Source organism: Mesocricetus auratus, unplaced genomic scaffold (genome assembly GCF_017639785.1).
Source record: "Mesocricetus auratus isolate SY011 unplaced genomic scaffold, BCM_Maur_2.0 Super-Scaffold_100027, whole genome shotgun sequence".
Lineage (NCBI taxonomy): Eukaryota > Metazoa > Chordata > Mammalia > Rodentia > Cricetidae > Mesocricetus > Mesocricetus auratus.
In genome coordinates, this window is record NW_024429208.1 from 9536788 (window position 1) to 9555220 (window position 18433).

Consider the following 18433-nt stretch of genomic DNA (forward strand, 5'->3'; position numbering starts at 1 on the left):
GCTAGTCAGGGACTTGACAGCTGAGGCAGAGGGGGTTGGAGTTTCAGAGGAGTATGAGGGTGCAGAGGATACAGACTAGCCTGGTGTGTGTGTGTGTGTGTGTGTGTGTGTGTGTGTGTGTGTGTGTGTGTGTGTGGTCAGCGTCAGCACCAGGGGGGGGTTTCCTCCAGGGAGTTATCCTCAGTGAGGAGGACCTCTATAGCCCAGGTTCTTAGCATGGGAGACCTGAGAATGGGGACCTGGAGATGCCTCTTCCTCTGCTACTTGTCCCTTTAGGAACTGAGCAGGGGCCAGCAGCAGAGTGGACAAGAGAGGCTATAAGACAGGCCCTACGGTCTGGTGCTGCCCTGGTCTTCATTGGCCTAGTACAAGGGTAATAAGCAGGGACACTACCCGTGTGAGGGACTAGGGGTGGTGGTGGGTGTCACATGATCTCCACCTCAGCTATGGAGGAGGGAGCTTACCCTTGTCACCTGTGTGCTCTTCAAAGTCTCCATGAGATGTAGTGAGGGAACCTTGAGATGTCTATCCAGGAAGGGAACCGGGGTGAGACCCTGTAGACCTGGTGATGATTTGCATTGTGACCTAGACTTGATGAGTTTCAAACAAGTTCCTATTGGCTCGGCCAGGATCAAAAAGACACGGACTTGATAGATCCAGGATCACTGTGGTGGGATTGTGACCGGAAGAGAAAGGACTCAAAGACTCTTTTGTGAAAAGGAAAGACCTCTGCTCCCAGTGTGTGTTCCTTCCCAAGTGGAGTGTTCCCTGCTCTTAGCTTACCCTCTAATGGCATGTTTTCCATCATTCATATTGTTGATTTCCCCCTTAAAATGTTTCCCGGAGATCTTCGATGAACAGGAAGTAGAATGTACATCTACTTAATCTCCTGAGAAAAACCGGTGAAGTCTTGCTAGGGTTGGACCCCCTCCCTCCCAGCTTCTTTCTATTATAGGAATTGTCTAAATAGTGCCATGGGGTTAAACCCTCTGTGGATATTAGGGATGATCGTATCAATGGAGGCTTAAGGTGGCTGTGATTTTAAACTGCACCAAATGAAAGTGAAAGTCTATTCTAATCCTTAATGGTATACGGGTAAACCAAGGCCAGGGCATTTGCCCTCGCCAGTCTGCTGAGCCTCTCCTCAGGCTTTGGAGTTTGAAAGCACCGAATCTCCCGTCTAAGTATCTTCCTAATTACCTAGTGGAGGTTTGGAGGGAGGATGGTGGGTGCCACGGGGCTCATGACTAAAACAAAGAGTGGTTCTAATTTTAGACTTAATGGCGCCCGTAGAGGCACAGGGGAGGGGAAGGGGGGTTTGGCAGCCATTGCACTGAAAGTCTTCCTGAAATAAAGTCCCATTGACCCCGGTGCTCTGTTGCCACAAGGCATGAACGGAGATGCAGCTCTTCTTTTGTTTACACAAACACACTAGAAAGCTTGCTTATAAGGACGATGAAACTGGAGCTGCTTGATTGCAAGAGAGAAGGGCCCAAGGCTCCTATGACAAGGAAGTAGCTAGAGTCTCTCTCTCTCTCTGTCTCTCTGTCTCTCTCTCTGTCTCTCTATCTCTCTTTGTCTCTGTCTCTCTGTCTCTCTCTGTCTCTCTCTCTCTCTCTCCCCCTCCTCCATCCCTCCCTCCCTCCCTTCCTCCTCTCAGTGATGCAGGCTTTAGGGGCTAAGACATCTCGGTTTCAGAGGTACCACTTCAAGGCAGGCTGCTGACTCACTTGCCTTCTGATATGAGTGCTCAGATCCAGAAGACAGCAACGGTTCTAGGACACTGGGGACAGTGGGTTGTGGGACCCAGGTCCTTTTCCACAGTCAGATTTTGGAAGCCCCGCAGAAGTCACCAATGGGTTGGTACACATGGTCTTCCTGCACATGTTCAGTTTGTTCCCCCTCCTTTTAGGGTTCCCTGATTGGCTGAATCCAAGTTACTGACCCTGAGATGCTTTCCTTGTCTACAGAAGAAACACCCATCAATGCTGACATTTCCCACTGCACAGCCACCCGCAGGCAGCAAAACAGTGCTGGTCTCTGGTCCTTGTGCTCACCCTGGTCTTCTAGGACCAGGGCCAGAGGAAGGTGTGCGTAGGTGAAAGATGAAACCATAGCCTTTGAAGGATGCAGAAACTGCAAACTCCCACAGAATGTGGTTCTGGGAAATGTCTAGGAGTCAGGGAGGCTGAAGACGCAAGTAACTGACAACCGGAGGGCCTCTGCCTTTCCCTGGAGGTCTCTGGGTGAATGTGGTTCCAGTTCATGCTGCTAGCCACGCTCTGCCACCCCAGCTGAGGGCCCCTCAGTGAGGCTGCCCACAACTTTGCTATCTCTCCAGCATTCCATCTCCAGTCACAAAGGACAGGATCCTGTCAAGAGAGGCAGCATATGGCTGCCGCATGTGACCATTGCCTCTTAGACAGGGCAACGAGCCCTTTAATTGCCCCACCCAGTAGCTATCAGATTCAAGATCAACCAGGTAAGTTAGGCGAGGTGTATTTATTGTGTTAGGATTCTATTGTCTAGGATGATGATGGTGATGATGGTGACTGCAGTTACCTAACAGGGTATTCAGTGCAGCATTGGCTTCTTGCCTTTTGATATTACCTGTGCTACCCAGAGTTCCCTAAACATAACCTGCTTAGCTCAGGCAGCTTTTCTTGAGAGAGCGCAGCACCTGTCCTGGTGCAGGGAAGGAGGAGGTAGTAGTAGAAACGGCTAGAGATGTGACCTGCAGCAAGAGGCGCTGAGATGCCCAGCTTCTCCGTTTTCCCGCCAGGTAAGACTAGGCATGCTCCCGTTCATTCTCCATCTAGTGAAAAGGGCAGTTCTGATGGTCAGGTGGGTCCTGGCTCCAGGAAGGCCCAGCAAGGAAGTGGAGTTCAACTGAAGGTCAACAGAGGCCACTCAGGGTCCTGCCCACCCGGAGAGGAGGGGCCGCAGCTGTAGAGTTGGCGTGGGCTTGGGCTGCAGGGCGGGAGGGGGAGGGGAGGCCTGCAAGCCTCAGAGGATTTGACATTAATTACCATCATGACTGCTTTCTGTGTGTAACTATTTTACCGGCACTTTGGGCCATCTAATGTAGAGTTGAAGGGGGCCTCCACCCCCCACCCCTGCAGATGTCCCAGCCTTTGGAAACTGCGGCCTCCCAGCTCTCTGGTGGCAGGGGTATGTGTAACAATCTGGAGGGCCAAGTGCTCAGAGACTTCCTAGGGCTTGGTCTGACATCACGGTAAGCAGATGATAATTACAAGGTTCCTTCGCTCCCCACTCTCCACACCCCAACAAGACACCATGAAGTTATTTATAAATGCAAGCCCCTGGGTGCACTTCTCCCGGGAAGGACCACGCTGACAGCGCACTCGTGGTGCTAATGGAATACAGGAAGCGTGCATTTGGAGGGATGCAAGGATGTGCGGAGGGAGGGCGGCGGGTCAGCAGCTGCCACATCCAGGGGCGGGGTTGCCTGCCCTGGCTCTCCAAGATCTGCTGGGATGTGGAACGGAGAGCCTTACGCGATTGTCTTTCGTGTCAAGGGTGGGGCTCTGAGATCAACTGCCTTTTCTCTTCCCAGGGCTGGCAGGAACTGGAAATAATTGAAAGTTGTTAGGGTCCAACATGCTGCCTTGAAAACACTATCATTACTCTCCTAATGACTAAGTGTGTCTTCCAGGAGGAGATGTAGGCAGCTGAGGCCCCCGGCTCCTGGAGAGCAGAGTAGGAGGCTGGCAACCTGTAATCTGGAGGGGGTGCTTTGGCAGAGCTCGCTTCAGTTCCAGCCTCCGGAGCCTCTATGCAGAGCCTGAGCACGCTGGTCCTGTAGACACTTGGGATTTTAGTCTAAGCCCCTGCTCAGGTCTGGGTTCTGCCGGAGGGCTGGCCTCAATCCATTGTGTTCATCCCCCAGGGAGAGCCTCTTGTGACTGCCAGCATGCCGCCTGAGGTACCCTCTTCCAAACCTCTGTCCTCTTCTCTACCACAGAGCACTCTTCCCTCTCCAAAGCACAGGGTTAGTGTGCAATAATGTGCAATAATGCTTGCCCACATGCTCACTAGCTTCCCCAGGTGGGAGCCCATAGTCCTGCCCTGAATCCCGTCTTTGTAAAGATTCCGTTGGCTGCAGCTGGACTTAGCCTCTGGGTAGGGCTCTCCGCAGCCCCCCTTTGCCGACACCCGGGCCCTTTCTTCTGAAAGGTCGTCACTCAATGTCACAGGTGATATGTGAAGACGAATAAGACCCCAAATGACTACTGTATATATCTCATGTGGGGTCCAGAACTTTCTCCCTCAGAGCGGGTTCCAGGACATCATCTTTACATGACTGTGGGCTTTCCCAAGGGCCACATGGTTACTGTGACAAGACTCCAGACCTACAAGGATCTACCTGACTCTACGAAAGAGGTCATAATTGTAACAGGTGGAGGGTTGACAGCTATGTATAGACACTTTTGCATGTATAACATTATTGCCACCAATGTTGGTGGGTTTGAGGCCTTAGGGTTAAATGAGAGTTTTGTTAGCTAGAATCTCACCCTCATGGCTTCTCTTTTCACCCATGTGTTCATATGACCACAAAGAAGTGGCCCTGTTTCCCTGAGATGCTTCCTGGGTGTCTGGAGGGAAATCTTGAGGCTCACTCTCCCCACCTGTGAAAAGCAAAGCTTGATTGGTGCCTGAGTCCAGAGAGGCCTTCTCTGGCTGGTCCAGGCTTCTGGAGAAAGGCCTTCGGAAGCCTGGGTGTCTAGGCACTGGTAGAAGGTCCTAGCACTGCCAGCTCGTATCAGTGCTGAGATGACAATATGGCTTGGTTTCTTCCCTTCATGTTGTGTAGAAAGGAGTAAGTAGATAGAGCGCAATCAGATGAAAGATAGCTTAGTCTGAGAAAGACGATAGTTAGTAGAAACAAAACAGAGCAAGCCATCTCCCGAGAAAGGCGCACAAAAGATGATAATACTAACAACAATAATCATAGTAATAACTAATAATAAATTGACATGTTTTCCAACAGCCGCCACAGTCAGTTCTTTCGTCGGCCTTCAGCCTTGAGTCGTTTGTGGATAGGTGTGCAGGCCCAGCACATGGAGAGAACCTGGACGCAAGTTCTGCAGTCTGGGTTGCGTGGCCTTATCAGAGAGAGGCTCCCGTGAAGAGGGGGAACCCACGAAGGGCTGCTGGTCAGCCGATCAGGCCCGCATGGTCGCTAAGAGCCGTGGGTCCAACTGACCGTCCCAGAATACCAGAGCGCGAGACTGGGTGTCTGCAGTTTCCCGCTAGCCGCGTGTGCCCAACACGCGCGGGCACCTGCCGGCGATCGCACGCGACAGACAGGCCGCGCAGCCATCTCACGTCCGCGTTTCCACTCCCTTCCCTCTAGCCTTCTGGAGGCCCCGCCCCAGGCCCCGCCCCCGCCCTGCCCCCGCCCCCACCAGTTGACTAGCCTTCCCAGAGGCCCCGCCTCCTTCCAGCCCCAGAGTGGGGAGGGGGGGTCCCGCCCAACCCTAACCGCCCTTCGACGCTAAACGGCTTCTAGCCGGAGAGCTTCCCGCGCTCGGATTGGCCGTGCTGGTCACCGTCCTGCAGTTCGATAGGATCCCGGCGCCCGCTTTCTCAGGCCCTGCCCTTGGGCGGGGGCGGGGCCAGAGCCGGCGGGCTGCGCGGGAGTGGTTGGCTGCGCGGAGGGGGCGGGTCCTCGCCGCGCGCAGTGCTCGGGCCAGAGCTCGAGGCGCTTACCGACGCCTGAGCCAAGAGACGCCGCGGCCGCCGCTTGGTCGCCTCGGGCTTCGCGTCGCGCCGAGTCTTGCCTCGTCTGCCCCACCCGATCGGCAGCATCCGCTCCACTTGGCCCGCGGCCTCGCTGTCCGTGGCGGGGCAGGTGAGTGAGTGGCGGCCGGTTGAAGTGGGGGGGGGTTGTCCAGCGCGGGGGTTAGCCTGCACGCCGGGTCCCAGGCCAGCCGAGACCCTGCGAAAGGCCGGAGGACTGGACTGTTCGCGGTCAGAAAACTTCATCCGGGCTTGGGTGTTGGGGGTCCTAGGGGTGGGTTGCGGTTGGCGATCTCAGGGCTAGGGCCGGGAACCCCAGGTTGAGGCGAGGGTCCCAGGTTGAGGTAAGGTCCCAGGCTGAGGGCGTAGGTCCCAGGAGAGAGGATGGGGTACCAGGCTGAGGGCGAGGGTCCCAGGCTGAGATGGAAGTCCTAGGCTGAAGGCAGGGGTTTCAGGACTGAGGTCAGGGACCTCCGGGCTGAAGGCTGAGGTTCCAGGGCTGAGTGCGGGGATCCCAGGCTGAGTGAGGGGTTTCAGGTTTAAGGCAGGGGATCCCAAGCTTGAGGCGAGGGTACCAGGCTAAGCAAAGGAATGAGGTTCCCAGGCTGAGGCTGGGGTCTCAGACTGAAGCGGGAATCACTTGGAGAGAGAGGGGGGAGGGTTTGAGGGTCAGGTTCCCTAGTAGAGTGGTTCTTGAAGGCCCTTGGGTGTGGAGCTGGGGCCAGAACAAGGTCCTGGACAGAAGTTTCCAGCAAGGGGCTCAGTCTCCAGCCCTGCATGGTCGTGCCTGAGGGTTCAGGCAAGGCCCAGGATCCTTGTGAAAAAGTGTGATGGTAACTGGCCCTTACCCATGTTGGAGAGCCACTCAGGAGAACCCAGGCCTCTCTACTCCCTCCCCAAATTCAGAAGTTGTCAGTGGGCACATAACTCGGCAGGCTTTCGGGTCAGCATACAATAGCTGTGATCTCCCTGGGACCTGCAAGGCTTGGATGGATGTCTTGTGATTGAGATGAACAGGGGGAAAAAAAGGAAACCCAGAGAATGCGTGTGGGGTGAGGGCAGGGCGCGGCCTCTTCTCTCCCACTGCGGTCTCCTGTCTCTTTTTTTTTTCTCTCTCCTTCTGTTTTCTGCGCCATCCATTAGAGGCAGAACAGGTAGACCCGACAGAAGCTGGTTCCTCTTTTTGATCACTGCGTTTTTCTTTTTTGGGAAAGAGGTGTGCTTAGACCTGTTTCTTATTGCTCCCCTAAGAGTTTTGTTTAATGAAAGGCTTTAGTTGCCTAGTTTTCCTTCTTACTCCGCACTATATTGTTTGTATAGGAAATTTGTGCGCTAATGGAAGTTGGGTTTCAGGATTGGTTATTTTCCTCCTTCTAGTTTTCTTTATGGCACCATGGACTTTCAGATTCCATTAGCTTTGTATGTGAGCCAATGGCACTATAGGTCCAGGAGGGTTTTTAGTGGGTGCTGCACCAAAAGGAATCCTGGATGCCGGGGCCTTGGAGAAAGACCTTTTGAGGCCAGGCTGAACAGCTAGCATACACATTGCCCTCTCAACACACTCCTGAAACTTGTGAGGCAAACTTGTGTCCCATTTCTGTTCTTTGAACTTGTGATTTGGGTTCCAGAGGAACTGTAGGGTGTGTCTATACTGAGGACTGACCCTGGGTCCCCACAACAAGGACAGTTCATTATCTAACATCTGATACGCTCATTTTGTTCGAGAGGAGTGGTAGGGATTAGTGCTCCCTGGGGTTGGCTGGAGCATGAGGGGCAGGAGGAGCTCTGTATGGTGACTTGAGACATGCAGTCCTCTCGCAAGCTGGGCCTTCTAGCTAGGAGGTCAGCTCTTGTTCAGTCGAGGTCTTCCTTTTTCAGCCATGCTACTGTCACTTGTGAGTAGGTTCCATGTTAATTCGGTGCATAGGCTTTGGAGTTAATATAACTTCATGTGCATAGTCAGAGCTTAATATTATAAAATATTGAAAAAATGTTTCCAGGCTGGTGGCATGGCTTATCATGTGCCTTGCAAGCTGGGTGATGTAAGATCAGTCCCTGGAACCCATGGTGGAAGGAGCAGACTGGTTCCTGAAGTTGTCCTCTGACCACTGCAGAAGCACTGTGGCATGTGTGTGTGTGCACATGCGTGGGTGCACACACATACACAAAACAGTAAGTTAAGTTTGTTAGGAGTAGGGTCTTTATAACTGAAAAGGTTGGGCACTGTTTCTAGAATTCAGAGCTGGTGTTGCCACAGTAATGCTCATTTGTAGATAGGAGAAAATTCACACAGATTTATGATGAATTTTTACAACTTTTTATGAGAAAAAAGCATGCAACATAAAACATACCAGGCATGATTACATCTTGTCATTTTTTTTGAGGCAGGATGGAGTCCAAGTTCTAAGCATGCCATTGTGAGACTGTTATCATCCACTGCGTTTATACACTCAGTAATCTCACAACGAGTTACAAAATAATCTCTGAGAATACTAAACTGTTTTTAAGTTTGATACTATGTTGGGCCACATTTATGGCTATTCTTGGTCTCATTTGACCACTGAGACACAGGTTAGATGTGCCTAGAACCTGAGATCTTCCTATCTCAGTCTCCAAATGACGAGATTAGGCATGTTTCGCCATGCCAGGCTTTGTTAGCTGTTTTGAAGACTATCCTACGGGTCTTGTTGATACCAGAGATCATGCTGCATGTGTGAATGGTAAAAGTCCTATTGGCTCCTTGAAACAGTACAATTCTGTATTGGTTTCAGTGAATTCTGGAACTGTACTGATGTGTCAGATCAGAGACATGTCTATTTGCACAGAATCCTCAAAGCTTTATTGTAGATGAGTGGAGCAGATTGGTGTGGATGTATGCTGTGTATCCCCTTGGTAAAGGAGGACAGTGCTTTGGGATTTAATAAAAATACCTGTTCACACATTAAAGTTGCCTTTCCCTAAGCATTTGTTGGAATGCTGTAGATTTTGGGACTGCTGTGAGCCTCTGTAGCAAGGACTCTGGCAAGCTCTGGGACCACTGTCCATGGTACTGAATCAGTATTCTCCCCCAAAGGCTCAGTTTTCCTTCAAATTTTCATTTCAGTGAGGGTTTTGGAATTATATTAAAAATAATTTCAGAATTCATATTATTAAAGAAAAATTGACAGGATAGCTTTATTGAACTTGAATGAGAGATGCCTTTAAAACATATCTCTCTCTTTGAAAGAGATAGTTATTTTTCTTTTTCTCTCCAGGTGGGGAGTTTTCTGGCTATGGACATCAAGTAATGAGCAGTGAAATTAAACAAGTGTCTTTTTTCTTAATAACTGCTATAAAACAAAAAGAACCCTTGATTGCAATATACAGGTATCTGTTTGCAGGGCAGCTTGTCCCTAAACAGTGCCACTTGTAACACCCTCACACTTCTCAGCCTTCCCTGGAGAGAGGCTGAGAATGTGAGTTTTGGTGATTGTCAGGCATTCATTTTGTGTTGGAGCAACATCTACTTTTATGAGTATGATTTTGAGGAATGTAAATCATTTCAGATAAAGTTTTCATTTCTCTTGTGGGTAATTTGTTGGTTACTTTAGACTTGTTTCATAGAAGTGTAGCTTGTATAAATTCTTACACATGGCAGTAAGTTGTACATCAAGATGAATAGATAGTTTTGGGTTTTGGAATAATCACCTGAGCTAGTTGTCTGGCCTAAGTTTCTTTCTTTCTTTTTTTCTTTCTCTCTTTTTTGTTTTTTCGAGACAGGGTTTCTCTGTTTTGTTTTGGAGGCTGTCCTGGAACTCACTCTGTAGACCAGGCTGGCCTCGAACTCACAGAGATCCACCTGCCTCTGCCTCATGAGTGCTGGGATTAAAGGCATGCACCACCAACGCCCGGCTTGGCCTAAGTTTCCTTTGGCATTTCTTTTGTGGAGGAAACTTAAGAGATGCCTTCTCCTTCTTCATCCAGGTTTCAGGAATTCTCTGAGATACTTAAACAAGGACTCATTTCTTGCTGAATCCTGTGTTATGATCTGGAGCTCCTTGGGGGTGTGAAGCAGAGTTCTTGTCTTAGTTGAGCTCACCCTTTGTACTGAGGAAGAGCATGTCAACAGATGGTTGCAAGTGGCCACACTGTGACGCGGTTGGGAAGCACCGACTGCTGAGTGTGCTGAGGGAGGATAAGCTGGGAGCATCAGAAAGCTTTGGAGACGAAGGAGCCTTTGGGCTAAGCCCTAAAGGATGAGTTGTAACTGTCTGGGCACAGATGGAATACGTTGATTAGAAAAAGATGAGGTTAGTGTAACTGGAAAACAGAGTGTTGATGTGGAAGGGGGAGTGTTCACGGATGGTGTTACCAAGAGTTGGGACTCCATTGTGATGTGGGGGTGATTTGGAGAGGGGTTGTGTGTTGAGTAGAATGACGGCTTCCTGACACTCTGCCCTCATCCCCAGAGCCTGTGATATGTTACATTGCTTGGCAGGGGAATTAGGTAGCAGATAGAATAAGGTTGCTCATCAATTGGTTTTAAAATAGGGAGATGATCCTAGGTTGTCTGGGCAGGTTCACAGTGATCACAGGCATCCTTATAGGTGGAAGAGGGAGACAGAAGAGTCATTGTTAGAGTGACCTGAGGTGAGGGCATTAGATGCCATCGCTAGCTTTGAAGACAAAACAGGACATGCCAAGTGTTGTAGCAGCCTCCAAAAAAGGCAAGAGAAGGGTCTCATAAAGGAGCTCAGCCCTTGATTTTAGTCCAGTGGGACCCATATCTGTCTGCTGACCTTGAACTGTTGGGTAGCAAAGGGCGGTGTTTGAAGCTAGTATGTTTATGGAAATCCATGGTAGTAGCATTAGGAAACCGATGTGGCTTGGGATGAGGCTTTAAGCCGTCTCAGTTGGGACATTTCAAGAGGGAATCACACAGTCAGATTGGCCTTAGAAGAAGAGGTGATCCCTACTGTTTGGGAGTTTGCTCCAAGTAAACATGATTTTGATGCATTCCCAGACAAGACAGGTATCTGATGCAGTCTTATCTGACCCAAATTCATTTTCTGTCTCCCTCAGCCGCTTGCTCAGCCACTTCTTCTGCTGGTCGCCATGCTCCATGGCCTCACCTTTGCCCTGCCCTGTGTAGGACACTGAGGTTGTGGGTCACAGCCTCCCTGTTGTTAATGCTAATGGCTCTCTAAACACTTGATTCCCAGTCTCGGGAATTCTTTCATCCTTAGATATTTAGTTGCCAATCAGATAGGTAGGAAACATTTTACCATCCTAATTTGCATTTCCTTGACTACTAGTGAGTTTGAGGATTTTTACTACCCTACCTCCCATTTTTTACTACTTGGATTTTCTTTCCTATAAATTGTAATCTTGTGTTCATCTGTTTATGTCTGGTCTGTGTCCTTACACCTTTTTCGAAGTTCTTTATAATATTTTTGATTTTACTTTTGTCCCATTCCTTATTCTTAAAAAATATTGCTTTGACAGATATTTAATTCTAGTGTAGTCAAATTCATCAATCTTTTCTTTATGATTTGTGGCTATTGGGTCTTATTTGGGAAATCTGTGTGACTTCAAGGCCACAAGACAGTATTTTAAAAAAGTTAAAATATTTAGCTTTTATATTTTACTTGGAATTCATTTTTCTATGGATTGTGAAGTAGATATCTGCTTCTAGAATTTTTTCAAATGCCTAATTGTGCCATTACCATTTATTACCATCCATTCCCAGTGATCTGTGATGCTACTTTTGAAACACACTGAATTTCTCACATGGTGTGGGTGAATTTCTGTTTTGTTTTTCTTTTGTTTTTGTTTTTTAAGACAGGTTTCTCTATGTGACTCTGGTTGTCCTGGAACTTGCTCTGATGATCAGACTGGCCTTGAACTCAGAGATCCACCTGCCTCTCCCATTCGAGTGCTGGGATTAAAGGCATGAACCACTATGCCTGGCCCCCTTTCTTGTGATATGTTTCTACATAATGATATTTTGTTTCTTCATAGTTCTTAAATATTTTATTTTTTGTTTTATTTACTTTTCGGGGAATACTAGGCAAAGCTCCTAGCAATTGGGTAAGATTATCCTTGTATTGCTTTTAACTGTGGGAATAATCCTGTTGGAGCTTTAATGTGAGCTTTGCTCTTGTTTAGTAGGTTCCTTTTATGAGGTTATGGATTGTCTAATCTACAAATAGTTTAATAACAGCTTTTTTAGAGTCATCTGGGCATGATGACGGATGCCTTTAATCCTAGTGCTAAGGAGACTGAGACAGGAGGATTTTGAGTTTGAGGCCAGCCTGGACTATGTAGTGAGACCCGTGTCAAAAAAATCCATAGAAAATCCACAGTTTTATTTTTATTAAATGTTCTAAATATACTTAGATAGTTTTATGGTTTTTCTTTTTTACACTTACACTGAAATAAAACCTTAAATCTTTAAATTTTAATCTATCATTAACTTCCTGGTTAATGACATACTTTCTTTGTCCTGATGTACTACATTAAACCAATATTATTGGAATTATACTAATATTTCATTTAGGATGATCATACATATTTATAAGGGGGTACTGGCCAATGGTGAGCTTCTCCTGTATTGCCCATTTAGTGTCAAGGTTGTGATGCTTCACCCTCCCTGGAATAGTTTTTGAAAGGGAACATACTTTGTCGCCTGGAAGTTGATTAGATTACCTTTTTTTTTCTTTCTTTTTGGTGTCTTGCTGTGTAGCTAAGGTTGAACTTAAACTCAAAAATCTCTCTGCCTCAGTCTCCCAAATGCCGGGTAGGTGTGCAGCAGCACACCTGTGCCAAAATTACCCAAATGCTCTGGATCTATTCCTTTTAGAACCTGGAGACTTTTGGGTAGACAGTCAACTGGAAGGGTTGCTAGCAAATCTGCTCACATCACATGGGGCCAGTGAGTGGAATTAGTAATATTCACCATACTGAAAAGACTAAAGGATGTTGTTTGTATTGTAGAGGGTTAATGTGCTTCCCTTCAGGTCTTGCCCATAGGCTTCTCAGGTTCGTTGGTTAGAAGTGACCAGTTAGAATGTGAAACTAGACCTCATCTGTGAATGTTTTTTGTGAATGACCATGTGGATTAGTCAGCTTTGCTTCACTATGTCCAGCATGATAAGCTCCTTGTGCAGTAAGATTTATTTTGGTTTACAGTTTTGGAGGCTTAGTCTGAAGAATAGGTGGTTCCTTGGGTTTGGGCCTGTGGTAAGTCTATCATGGTGTTAGCATTTGCCACATCAAGCCAGTGCTGTGTCTTCCAGCTGAGAATCAGAGGCCCTGGTCTCACACAGTGCACTGTGTGGGATCGCCACCACAGCACCTGCTGGTACCATCACCCTGGGGACTAAACCTTTATATTGGACCTTTAGGCAATACCATTTGTTGTCTTTTTAAAGCCTGTCCTGGGCATACTGCATTTCTATAGAGAAAAGTGTCCCTTTCTCTTTCCCTGTCTATATCTTAACTTTCCTTCAAGGCGAGCACACCTTCTGCCCTCTGTTGCAGTTCTGTGTTCACTTAGACCCTTGGTGAGCTCTCGCTTCTCCTGTGACAGCCTGTGACAGCCTGTGACAGCCTGTGACAGCCTGTGACAGTACTGTCCTGCCTTTGACCAGAGAGCTTCAGATCCAAGCACAGACTTTCCTCCTTTGCCTGGGCTCTTTGCAAGAAGCTGGATATAGTCAAGGTGGGCCACTCATCTCCAAAAGGAAAAAAGATCCCTTTGGGTGAATGTGGGTGGAACCTGTGACTTCCTTCTAGACCACAGGATATGGCCAAAGTGGCAGGTTGTCACTTCTGTGTTGTGTTATGAACTACCATCTTGTTGGGGATTTGGTGTATACATTCTCTTTTTGACTTGATGAAGGAGGTAGGAAATGCTGGAGATGCGTTAGAGACTGTTGGAGCTGAGGGTGGACTCAGAAAACATAGTCAGAAGCAGGGGATACTTAGTCTTACAGTTCGGGGAAACAAATTCTGTTAATTGCTTAAGCAGACCCCACCCCAGCACACACACTAGTTACATCTTCAGGTGAGAGAGCAGCCTGACCAGCACCTTAATTGTGGCCTTGCAAGTCACTAAGCATGAGGGCCAGTTAAGCTTGCTTAGGTTCACGACTCACAAAGATGGTGTATATTGTGTGAGCTTCTAAGTTTGTCATAGCCTATACAGCCATAGAAAACTAATGTGCAGATGTCTGCTGACCTCCAGTTAGACTCACTAGAAATACATTTGGATTGCTGAAGAGTCAATCTATTTGAGGTAGTTTATATTTAATTAAAAAATTTCCTACCTATAAAGTAATATAAATGCTTTGTACAGAAAAGTTGAAGCAAAAAGAAAAGTAATTATCAAAAGATATCTAACACCCCCTCCCTCACTCTGTGTGAGTGTGTGTGTGTGTGTGTGTGTTATATGATATGCCAGGCATATCTGAAAGTAGTGATTCATTGCATAACATATTCCATGAAAATTTTTTTCCTTTAGGCCTGGGATTGTAGCTTAGTGGTAGAATGTATGTTTAGCATTCATGAGACCATATATTCATGCTCTTACACCAAACAAACAAACAAGTAAATAAATTTGTTTCTAAATCATGAGAACTTCCAGCCTACTATGGGTAATCTTCTGATATATGGTTGTAGATGGCTATATGTTATTCCAGTGGAGATCCCAGTTTATTCAACTGTTTTCTTATAACTGAAAATTTATTTTACTTTATGTAGTTTTAAGCTTCAGTAAATATTCTATACAAAATGATCATATATTGATAAATGTTTTTAAATCTTTTGATACCCTACTATCTAGCTTACAACATTTCCAAAAAATGTACATTTTAAATGTCTGTTTCTATAACTCACCAGGTTGGAATAAGACAGAAGTATTGATTTTTGAGCGTTTAGGTTCCTGTTTTCTTAACCCTGTTTGCAAAATGCTTTTAAATTATTCATTAAAGTACAATATAGATTCTATTTATAGATGTGTGTATATGAGACACTCCCTTAATGTTTGGGAAAAAGCTTACCATTTTCATCACTTCCCTGTCTTTGTAAATCTTTTTATATTCCTGTCTGTCAATTGTTTTTGGGCATTTGAATAGAGACACTAAGTCACATAAGGCGTTGTAGGCTTGCATTACTCAGACAAAATGGCTGTTCTGAGCTAGCCTTGTTCTTGTCATTTATCAACTGGTTGACCTCATTAAGAGGGAGATGAGCAGAATATTAGTTACTAAAACACTATCATAACATAATCTTAAAAGTATGTTTATTTAGAAAATGTTCAAAGTAAATAACATCAGTAAAAGCAGAATTAAAAAATCTGAATAATCTTGCGACTGTGGAAACGTAAACTGTTAGATTCTGATGGCTTTAATTTTCTTTTTGAGATTTGTGCATCCAAGCTGTGCGATTCCAGTGTTTCTGTAGCTGTTCCTTTTCTAATATGAGATGTACACTTAATTAATCTGTAGTTTTCCCTTTTTTCTAGTTATGTGCTTAAGGTGATATATTTCCTAGTAGATAATACTTCCATTGTATTTTACAGAGTTTGATTTGTTTTCATATATTTTATAACTTCTATTATGATTTTTCCTTTGACTTACAGGTAATTCATAAAACTATTGAGACATTCCAGACACATATATTTTCTTATTTTGTTTTCCAGTCTAGTTACATTGTTCAAGAGCATACTTTCAGTCAGGTGTGGTGGTACATGCCTTTAATCCCAGCACTCAGGAGGCAGAGGCAGAGGCAGAGTCAGGTGGATATCTGTGCATTCTAGGCCAGCCTGTTCTACAGAATGAGTACCAGGACAGCCAGGGCTACACAGAAAAACCCTGTCTCAAAAAACCAAAAAACCCAAAATCTTACTTTCTAAGAGTTTAATCCTCTGAAATTTGCTGATATGCTTTTGAAAGGCATTCCTGTGTATTTGAAAAAAATTAAGTTCAAAGTGCTATGGATTCTATTTAGCTAAGTTGTAAACATATTAATCATAGCTGTATTCTTATTAGTTTAAGTCTGGTTGTTATATCTGTTACCAAGATTATTTCATTATCATTATGGATGGCCTTATTTCTCCATGTAGTGTTGTTACTCATGTGTATTTGAGATCCTGTTATTGGGAACATGCAAATTTAAAATTGTTTTGTCCTGTCACTTTTTCCAATCCCTTTTGAGGTGGAGTCTTACGAAGTGCAGGCTGGCCTTAACCCATGCTGACCCTGCTGCTCTAGCGCGCAGGCGCAGAGATCGTCTTCTTATGATCTGCTTTTACTGTCTTGCTCATCTTTAGTCCAGTGTTTGCCTTTATGCTGGGTGCGTATCATGTTCATATAGCCAGACCTGATCATTAGTCTCATATCTACAAAATACCTTTGTTGATGCTCTGAGACTTTAAATCTCTCTCTTGGAAGGAAGGAGTTTGTTATATTTTTCTTTCATCTAATTTGACAATTTCTGTCATTTTCTTAGAACATTCAGTTTGTTTATATTAAATGTAATTACTGACATATTTGAATTTAAAACCACAGTCCTATGTATTTATCTTGTCTTACATTTTTGGTGTTGATTTTCCTCTCGTTTAGAGTTGATATTGTGATTTTGAAAACATCATTTACTTTTTCCCACCCTCTCCCATATACTGGAAGATCTGTTCTATTTTTCTTTCTCTTAGTAGTTATCATGATTAGATAGTGTGTTATAGGCTATCTAGATAATGTAATAACCTTTACCTCTTTTTAAACCTTTTATTCACTTGGGCTTATTCTGTGCTCTTTATGGTCTTTGGCATTTCTCACTTCTGTTTGGGACTGTTTCCCTTGCGCTGAAAGAGTCTGCTATACATGTTCTCAGTTCAGGTCAGCTGGGGTTACATACTTTAGATGTTTTTCCCTAAAAATATTTTATTTCACCCCTTTCCAGTTAATCAATACGTTTTAGGCATGACAGACAGGATTCATCCTTTTAACTTTTACAGTTCTGTAGTTTTGACGTGTTTATAGTGCATTCAACCATCATCTCTCCACAGTTCTGGAATCTTTTCATCATCTTTAAGAAAACCAGGTGTGATGGCAGCCTCCTTTAATTCTAGCACTCAGAAGGCAGAGGCTGGTGGAGCTCTGAGTTTGAGGCTAGTTTGGTCTACAGGACAACCAGGGCTACACAGAGAAACAACAACAACAACAAATACCACACCCCAAACAAACCCCTCATGGACATTAATAGTGACTTTTTGTTCTTTTCCCTCCTGTCATTGGCACCTTGTAGTTTGTTTTATGTCTCTAAGGATGTGACCATTAGAGACATTTCCTCTGGATAGAATCGTATGACACGTGGCCTTCTGTGCCATTTTCTTCCATTTAATGTCATATTTTAAAGCTTCTTCCATGCTGTAGTGTGTCATAGAGTTGCATTCCTTTTTTATAGATAAGGCATTTCATGTGTCCAGTTACCACTAGGTGGACATTTGAATTTTTTTCTTTTTTGCTTCTGTTTCTTCATTCTGAGCAATGTATTATGACTAATCGCGTGCAAGTTTTTCCTTAGTGTTTTGGGTTTACACCTAGGAGTAGAGTTTCTGGGTCAGCTCTTTGTTTAGGTTGTTGATGAGCTGCTGAAGTGGTTTTTAAAATGCTATACCATTTTACAGCCCCACCAGCAGTCTATGAGGTTCCAAGTTCTCCATATCCACTTCAACCTCTTTTTATTTTCCAGTTGTTTTTTTTTAAAATCATGGTACCAGAGAGGGCAGGAAGTGGTATCTCACTTTATGCTGTTAATTAGCACTCTCCAATGACTAATGGTCGTGAATACCCTTCTGTGTACGTATTAGCCATTTGTACATTTTCTTTGGAGAACTGGCTGCCCAATGCTTCTCCTGTCGGGGTGTTCTGTGTTGCGTGGGTTGGTTGAAGAAAGAAGTCACTCCAAGATGAAATTTTAAGGCCTGTTCACCCTTCTGATCAACTGAACCCTGAACAGCCATACGAAGGCATATTTATTGATTGTTACACCTGGTTGTCTTTTGGGTAAAGTATTTCCTCATACCAGGGCCCTAACTCATCTGCTTCTCTAAAGGAAGGCATCACATGTCCTCATGACTCTAGTCCTTTTTCTGTGTTGTTTGCTATATATCATAATCCAGAGCTTCAGGTGTGCCAGAGGCTTTTTGTGACCAAAGTCACGCCAAGGCTACCATGTTCCTTCAGAAAAACAGTTCTACAAATCACGGAAGACAATCACAGTTTTCCACAAAGACACTTTACTGTTTTCCACAATTATGCTTCAAGGTCAAAGTACTTCTAGAAAACAACTATTCACTGTAATGTTTACCCCAGATATAGTGAAAACTGTCCATTCTAGTGTCTACCCCAGATACATTGACTCTGCTAAATTCCTACATTTACCCATCTTAAAATTGGAGTATTTGTCTTTATTGTTGCATTATAGGAAATTCTCCCTCTCTACTACTCCCTTATGAGATATATGTGCTACAAATATTTTTCTTTTTATAATTTAATATATTTAAAATTAAAATATAATTACATCTTTTCCTTTACTTCCCTTCCTCCATCCCTACCCAAGTTCCTCCTTGTGTCCCTGTCAAGTTACTAGCTTCTTTTTCTTCAATTATTACTGTTATATATGTGTG

At 45.2% G+C, this 18433-nt stretch overlaps 1 protein-coding gene across 11 annotated transcripts in view; it reads left to right on the top strand.

Moving 5' to 3' along the window:
* The first annotated feature begins 5695 nt into the window (after positions 1–5695).
* Pcbp3 (poly(rC) binding protein 3) overlaps positions 5696–18433 on the top strand; it is a 184112-nt gene continuing 171374 nt past the window's right edge. For 5 of the 11 annotated variants that reach the window (XM_013113992.3, XM_013113991.3, XM_021227511.2 and 2 more), the window contains exon 1: positions 5701–5875. The gene's annotated coding sequence lies outside the window, so the exon portion shown is untranslated. Of the gene's footprint in view, positions 5876–18433 lie in introns of all 11 variants that reach the window. The other 6 variants (XM_013113993.3, XM_021227512.2, XM_005070723.4 and 3 more) reach the window with 4 other exon arrangements.